The sequence below is a fragment of the Myotis brandtii genome, unplaced genomic scaffold, assembly GCF_000412655.1.
Source record: "Myotis brandtii unplaced genomic scaffold, ASM41265v1 scaffold475, whole genome shotgun sequence".
Lineage (NCBI taxonomy): Eukaryota > Metazoa > Chordata > Mammalia > Chiroptera > Vespertilionidae > Myotis > Myotis brandtii.
In genome coordinates this window covers 487,327-496,043 of record NW_005368148.1, presented here as the reverse complement: position 1 = coordinate 496,043, position 8,717 = coordinate 487,327, and the positions used below count along the sequence as shown (strand labels likewise).

General features: G+C 36.1%; 1 protein-coding gene across 1 annotated transcript in view; it reads right to left on the bottom strand.

The window, feature by feature from the left end:
* The window catches only part of PCDH15 (protocadherin-related 15), a 567,795-nt gene that overhangs the window by 104,709 nt on the left and 454,369 nt on the right, over positions 1 to 8,717 (bottom strand). The window lies entirely within an intron of this gene.

Sequence of the window (8,717 nt, the reverse complement as noted above, 5' to 3'; positions counted from 1 at the left end):
TCTCTCCTCAGCCAGCCTTCCTGTGGTTCTGGGTGATGTCCGTTCCGTCTTTTAGTTGTATTTTTGAAGTGGTTGTTTGCGGCAGCAATCTCCGGTGTTTACCTATTGCCGCCATCTTGATTTCTCCTATATGATTTTTTAAAATCAATTCTTGGGAAAATGTACTCTTTAAAAATGTTTTCTGTTACTTTGGATTATTTTATTCATAATTCATTCATTTGATCATATATTTATTATATTACCACTACTTCTAAAATTGACTAGTTCAGTTTAACAAATAAAAGCCAGTAGTTAAGAAAGGGAAAAAGGTATCTAGAAGATCTGAATAAAAAGATCTAAAGCACTGGAGTGAAAACCTATTAACTTGGTAACAGCTAACATAATGTGAAAGTTAAGAGACTAAAAAACTCCCAAATTCATCAACTGTGAAAAAAATCCACTGGTTCAACAAATATTTCAAATACCCTTGGATTCAAAAATGTATTTAAATATTTGAGGAAATTGATTAAGGTGACAATGTAATGTTTGAATCTTGTGGAATCCTCTCTCATAACAGACAGGCAGATTTGGATAGCCAGATATTGGGAGGCATTATACCTCGGGCAGCTGGTGCTTCTATACATCTTGCTGAGTGTGCCAAAGTTGCAATGCCCTGACCATTTTCCTATCTGGGATGTAGGACTGTTTATGCAGCTGGCAATTTGAAAAGTGAGATAAAGTTTGCAGGGATGCCTCATGTAGTCCAGCAATTTATTTATTTTAATTTGATAGAGAGTTAGCCTACCTTTCCTCTTTTTAAAAAAATATATTTTTATTTATTTCAGAGAAGAGGGAGAGGGGTAGAGAGATAGAAACATCAATGATGAGAGAGAATCACTGATTGGCTGCCTCCTGCATACCCCCTACTGGGGATTGAGCCCACAACCCAGGAAGGTGCCCTTGACCAGAGAGAATCGAACTCGGGACCCCTTAATCTGCAGGCCAGCACTCTAACCACTGAGCCAAACCAGTTAGGGTAGCCTACCTCTCTTTTGACAAAGACTTGTGATTGCTTTCTATAAAGTGGCAGAGTCTCTACTAGTAAGTTCAGAGTTCTTCTGTAGTGCATGCCAGTCATGTGCAGCTGTTATCTGGCCCTACACTTTGCCTGTGAAATTTAGAGGGTTGTGCATTATGCTCATTGCTATGCTGATATTCCTGATAATACTTTCATAAGTAATAATTTTTTTCTTTTCAGACCCAGTAATTGTTTGTGTTTTATCAACATTCACAAACCTTTAGTAATGTAATCAGGACTCCAGATCTAATTGCCAATTTTTAGGAAATAAAGGAGAGAGAGAAAAATATGAAATGGCCCACTGAAAACAGTCATCAAAACTCAGACTTCAGAAATCTGGTTTCTTTGAAAAAATAAATACTAAGGTGAATAAAAAGGTGAAACAGTGATGAAGCATATAAATTAAAAGAAATTCTAAAGACATATCAACCAATTACAATGTATGAATCTTATTTAGATTCTGATGTGAGTAAATTTTTAATGTGAATATTAACTGAATATTTGTTGATATCCAGTGAGAATTTTTTGTTAATTGGGGGAGGAGTAAAAATGGTATTGTGATAAATTTTAAGAGTACTTATCTGTAAGAGGTACATATTGGAATATTTACAGATGAAATATTATGTTTCTGCTCTGCTTCAAATAATAGAGTGCGGAAGCAAATGGAAGTAGAGATGAAAGAGTGCCCAGGCCTTACTAATATTGAATCTGGGAAGCTGATACAGTGAGGTTCATAATAATAGTTTCTATAATTTTATTTATGTTTGAAATGTTCCATACTAAAAGATTAAAATCTTTTAAATACTGCTGCTATCAAATTTTGGAAATAAGTTCCAAAATTTTCCTATTTTAATTATTAATTTGCATTTAAATAGTAAATCTAGTTACAGCATAGTTGTAAAACTTACTTTAAAAATAGCTTCATTAGTAACTTTTTGGTAAAGAAATCACAATAAAATATTTATTTAATGAGTTAAATTCATTCTGTTTATTATCGTATCCCTATGATATGTGGTAGAGCTAAAGAGCACAGGGCAGCTAATTCTGAAGAAAGGATGAACCTTTAGACAATTAATTAATTAACCTTAATTTACATAACGATCTTATTTGCATAGCTAATGGCTAAGAATTGATTATAAGTCATTAACAGACATTAATAAATGAAATGTGTTAAAAATACATGAGTTTGTACTTTACACTCAAGAAGCAAAGGTTAGTCTTGAAATGTTAATAAGAATAGCCAAGAATCAGGCATTAAACAAACATTTAGCTTTTAGGCTTTATGCATTTCCAAGAATATAATTCATGAATTGGCTATTTGGTCTTACCTCTACATGCATAATAGGGCACATACAAGCATTCATGTGTGCATTAGGTAAATCATTATTAGCCTTAGATTTATATTCAAATTATAGTAATGAGGGTAGTTGTATATATTCACATGCAAGAACTAAAGATATTTCTATTCCTAGAAATCAGAGATATTTCTTGAAAAATATTTCTTTAAAATGATTTGGTTGTACCTGTGCAGCCCTTGACACTAGATCAGTGAGATTTGAAGTAAATGCAAAGGAGTGCTTTATTATTTATGATCGCCAAGAGCTGAACTGAGACAGAAAATTCTATAATGCATCTTCAGCCTTTTACTACCATCTTGTTCTCCTTTCTCTTAGAAGGCCTGAGCTCTCTCCCTCTGACATCCATATGTGTGCTCTAGCTCTCATGCTCTCTTCTCTTTTCCTCTTTCCCCTTCTCAAAATGTTGATTGATGGAGTGATAGGATGTCTAGGAATGGCCCCAGAGTAAAAAATAAGTGTTTCAGATCCTGTTTCACTTTTCAGACTCTTTCTGAGACTATTCTAATGGATACATTAAATTTGGTTTTCTTGGATTTCCTAGATTCTAAAAATTCTGGTGTGACTATAAAAAATAAAAGTAAAAGCAAGATGGATTACTTAAATGCAAAGGAGTATTATGGCTGTGAATAGAAAAGAATAGAATTTATCCATTGCTAGTAACAGCTCTCAGAATCTGTGCTGGCTCCCTTCACAAACTGGTTTTTACTTGTTCCTCTGTGTGCATGAATTATATGATACTGGAATGTTGAAGAAAGATTTTGTAGTCAAAAGATGTGAGCCTAAATCTCCAACTTTTCATTTACTGACAAGTATTATGTTTAGAAAATCACTTAAACTTTCCTTATCATGTCCTTGTAGTGAAATTAATATTTCTTATCTCCTAGAAATGTTTGTGAATTACATATAATGCAGTATTTAAATTATAATAAATGTTAGTCATTAATTTTAAGATGTGTTTTCCTCTATTATAAGAAAATATATAAGTACCAGAAGCCACACAATTCACAGAATATCTAGTGGTTATGCACTCATTAAAAATATACTACATTCCAGAGGGCTAGCCAGAACCTCACAGTGAGATGAAATAATGTTTATAATCTAACATACAGAGATAATGATGGTATTCTATAATATTGTACACAAAGTTCAGAAATAGTATGTTATTGCCTTGACAGTTCAGGAGTACGAAATCACTCCCAGCATTGTCATATTTTAGAAATTAAAAGGACAAATATCTCTGAATATTATTGGTCTTAGTTTATTCTTCACTGAGAACTTTTAGACATGGATTTCATTAGAAAATGAGCCAAGTTCAGTCAAGACGGCAGTGCAAGTAAACTTGTTACTCAAAACCTCCCACAACCACATCAACATTACAACTAAATTACAGAGCAACCATCATTCATAACTGCCTGAAAGCTAGGTGAACAGAAGTCCTATTACGAAGGATATAAAGAAGAAGCCACATTGAGACTGGTAGGAGGAAGACAGACATGAAAAGGGCTGTTGTGGTTAAAAATCAGGAGGGATATCTCAGCAGCAGAGGTCTCCCCTAAGGAGCAAGAGGTCCTGGCCCTACATCAGAACCCCCAGCCCAGGGCTCACAGTGCTGGGAAGAGAAGTCCCTAAACCTTCTGATTGTGAAAACCAGCAGGGATTGTGGCTGAGTGAGACTGAAGAATACTGGAGCCACAGGTGTTCCTCTAGAAGGGGCCACATATGTACTTATTTGGACTCACTTGCTCTAAGTTCCAGCACTGGGGCAACAGCTGAAAAAGCACCAGGGACGTATAGGGGGAAACCGAATTGTCTGGCTGGCATCAGGGCAAGAACTGAAGGGGCAGCTTTCTCCCATACAGAAATGCTGGCAGAGGGCATTGTTCCCTTGCTGAGCCCTATCCTCACTAAGCAGGTAGACGGGCATGAAATCTGAGTTTCCATCATTCTAGCTAACACTGTTCACCCAGCTCTGGTGATTCCCTGAGACCCCACCCCATGCAACTTGCAGGCTCACCCAAGCCGTTTCCAGTGGCTTTTCCATACAAATGACCTCTCTTGGCTCATGCTTTGGATTTTCCTAAAATCTCTTACAACAAACAAAAAAACAAACAAACAAGCAAAAACCAGCATCTGACCTCTGTGTACCCCATATGTCTTGCTCAGTGGCCTCAGGTCTGGCACTAGTGGCAGCTAGTCTTTTCCCACAGCTTGACCTCTCCTGGGTACCTTCAAGCCCAGCACAAATAGCAGCCATTTTCATATTGCTCTGTAGCTCATGCTGGGTGGCCCTGGGCTGAACACAAGTGGTGGCTGTGCACCTCCTGGGAGGCCCCAGAGCCAGTGCATCTGGTGGACAGCTTCAGACCATGCCAGATTACAATCCAACCACCTCCACAAGCCACACCTAAAGGGGCAGATTTGGTGGGCACCAAAGCCCCATTGAAGCAAGTCATGTTCCATGGGGTCAGACTCTGAAAAGCAGTCCCTTTGCTGCAGTAACAGCTAGTCCCCGCCGCAAATCAGCCTGGGGGTTCAATTGCTCCCAGGAACATGCAAACAGCAATCAAGGCTTAACTACAACAGGATGGTGCACACAGGGGGTACACCCAAAGTACCCAGTTCAGTGACTGGGGAGGCTGCATCACTGAGCCCTACACAACACCTACTACTTAAGACCATTCTACCAAGTCCAGGAGATGTAGCAGATCTACCTAATATGTAGAATACAAGGAAGCAGTGAAATGAGTAGACAAAGAAACATGTTCCAAATAAAAGAATAGGAGAAATCTTCAGGATAAGAATTAAATAAAATGGAGGCAAGCAAACCATCAGATACAAAGTTAAAAACAATCGATATAAGAATGCTTAAGAAACTTTATGAGAACTTCAACAGCTTAAAAAAGGGACATGAAAATGAAAACTAAATAACCGGTATTTTACAGTAAAGCAGATAACGCAGAGAACCAAATTAGTGATTTGGAATATAAGGAAGCAGAAAACAATCAGAACAGCAAAAAGAAAAAAGAATCCAAAAAATGAGACTAGTGTAAGGAGCCTCTTGGACAACTTCAAACATTACTGACATTTATAGCATTGGGATGCCAGAATGAGTAGAGAGAGAGAGCAAGAAATTGAAAACTTACCTGAAAAAAAAATGACAGAAAACTTTCCTTATTTGGTGAAAGAAATAGACATACAAGACCAGGCAGCACAGAGAGTACCATAAAATATACATCCAAAGAGGCCCACACCAAGACACATAATTAAAATGCCAAAGGTTAAAGATAAAGAGAAAATCTTAAAAGCAACAAGAGAAAAGCAGTTAGTTACTTATAGGGAGCTCCCATAAGACTGTCAGCTGATTTCTCCAAAGAAACTATGCAGGCCAGAGGGATTGGCTTAAAATGGTCAAAGTGATGAAAAGCAAGTACCTACAACCAAGATTACTCTCCCCAGAAAAACTGTGATTTATAATTGAGGGACAGATAAAGAGCTTCCCAGACAAGAAAAGCTAAAGAAGTTCATCACTATCAAACCAGTACTACCAGAAATTTTAAAGGGTCTTCTTTAAGGAGAAAAAGGAAAAAAAAAACACCTAAAAATATAAATAATAAAATGTCAATAAACTCATGTCTTATCAAAACTACTTAAAATGTAAATATATTAAATGCTCCAATTAAAAGACATATTATGGTAGCTTAATGGATAACAAAATAAGACCCTTATAGAGATACACTTCAGATTGAAAGATACACACAGTCTAAATATAAAGGGATGGAAAAGGATATTTCATGAAAATGTAAACAAAAAGCTGGGTGACAATACTTGTACCAGACACAATAAGTTTTACCAAGGTTATAACCCAGTGGTTCTCAACCTTCTGGCCCTTTAAGTACAGTTCCTCATGTTGTGACCCAACCATAAAATTATTTTTGTTGCTACTTCATCACTGTAATGTTGCTACTGTTATGAATCATAATGTAAATATCTGATATGCAGGATGGTCTTAGGCAACCCCTGTGAAAGGGTCGTTCGACCGCCAAAGGGGTCGCGACCCACACGTTGAGAACCGCTGCTATAACCAGAGACAAATGAGGATTACCCAGCAACTCCACTTCTGGGTATTGATTTAAAGAAACCCAAAACACAGAATCGAAAAGACATATACATCCGAATGTTGATTGCAGCATTATTTACAATAGCCAAGATATGGAAGGGACCTAAGTGTCCATCACTACATGAATGGATAAGGAAGTGGTACATACACACAATGGATTATGACTCAGCCCTAAAAAATACTGAAATATTGCTATGAGCAACAATGGCCCTAGAGGGAATTGTGCTGAATGTAATAAGTCAGAGAAAGACAAATGTCAGATGATTTCAATCACATGTGGAATCTAAGAACAAAATAATCAAACGAGAGAACAGAAGCAGACTCATAGATACAAAGGACAATCTGACGGTTGCCAGGTGGAAGAGGGGTTGGGGGATGGGTGAAAAAGGTGAAGGAATTTAGAAGTACAAATCGGTAGGTAAAGAATACTTATAAGAATGTACAGTACAGTATAGGGAACATAGTAATATTGTAATAATTACTAGTACATATTGTGTCAGATGAGCATTTGATTTATCACGGTGATCACTTCATAAGCTATATAAATGTAGAATCACAGGGTTATACACCTGAAACTAATATAATATTGTATGTCAATTGTAATATAATTTTTTTAAAAAAAATTAAAGTAAGATGAGCAGAAACACCATGCATTTATTTTAAAATCTTTACATAGTATAACTTACTTTTTGAAGGAACTCGGAGATTGGCGAGGACCACTTCCAGGGAATCAGCTTGGACTCGAAGTACATAGCTTGTCCTTGTTTCATAGTCCAGAAGGTCGTTCACATAGATAACACCCGTGACGTTATTAATTCCAAACTTACCTAGAATTAAAATGTAATTTCTTGGTCATTTTCCTCAAACTTCAAGTAAAAACAATTCTTAAAAGGCACTGTGAGTTCAAAACACATTTTTAGTAGTAGTGCATATAGGGATAAGAATCTGGCTTTTGGAAACTATGTTTCAGCTCTTTGGAAACGTATGTTCCAGAAATTATAAACATCAGTGTTACCCTAATCGCAGGCCTTGAAAATCTATTTTTTCTGAGATTCTCCTTGAAATCAATGTTTCTGTGATCAGTTGCATTTGGGAGCAATGCATAATATACCCCTCACCCTAGATTCAGATGGTCTTCTACCATACTAAAGACTTAGAAATTCTGTTTTGAAGAAACCCATTTCATTTTGTGTAGCCAACTATTTTATTATCTTATTAAATTATTATACTTTTTATGATTTAATGCATCTTATTATCCTGTAGATTCAGTGTCCTGCTAAGGACACTTTAGGGAAAAAATGGTGATTATTTAGAAAATATGGTTTCTTATTTTAAATAGCTTCAAATACTTTGCTCTGATGTCCATTTATTCAATGAATTTTCCCATTTAATATATATTTGAAGGAAGAGCAGGGCACTTTGGTAAATTGTAAACTATCTCACCTCTTGCACTCATGTTATATTTTTCTCTTTAGTTTTCTCCATAGTATTTATTACTGCCTAAATACTGTATACTTATCAGTTTAGTAATTTGTACGAGGGCAAGGATCTGCTTTTTTTATTCACTGCTCTATCCCTCGTGGTTGGAAGATCACTTAGTATCTAATAGGTGCTCAATAAATACTTGTTAAATAAAACAATAAATATATGTTGAATAAATTAATAAATCAATACATTATAACAATAGTCATTGTGGGGTAAGAAGGGTAATAAGTAGAATCCCTCTGCTTTTTTCAAGGAAGAGAACTGATAGAATCACAGAAAGAAGTATCAGAATAGACTGAGAAATCACAGTTCAGTCAGATGCTGGAAGTTCAAGGGAAAAGGAATTAGTTAGGTTTAGGCGGGAGGCATAGCGGTAGAAACAAAGAAGAAAACAATAAGAAAAGTGTGATGTTGAGCACTGCTTTAGGGGCAGCGATTTCCTGTAATGGTTGGTTGTTGGAACACTTGGAAAAGGCCTTTACAATTTTTGTGCAAGCTGCACAAAAATTCATCAACATTAATTCATTAATTTCATATTTTAATAATTCATTAATTTCATATTTATTCTTCATGCTTTTATTAAATATGTATTAACCGTTTTGGCTACTTATAATATGCCAGGCCATACAGTTCATCAAAAGGGAAAAGCAGAGGACAACCAACTTGTGGATAGCAGTGACACAAAGAATGGGTGACAAAG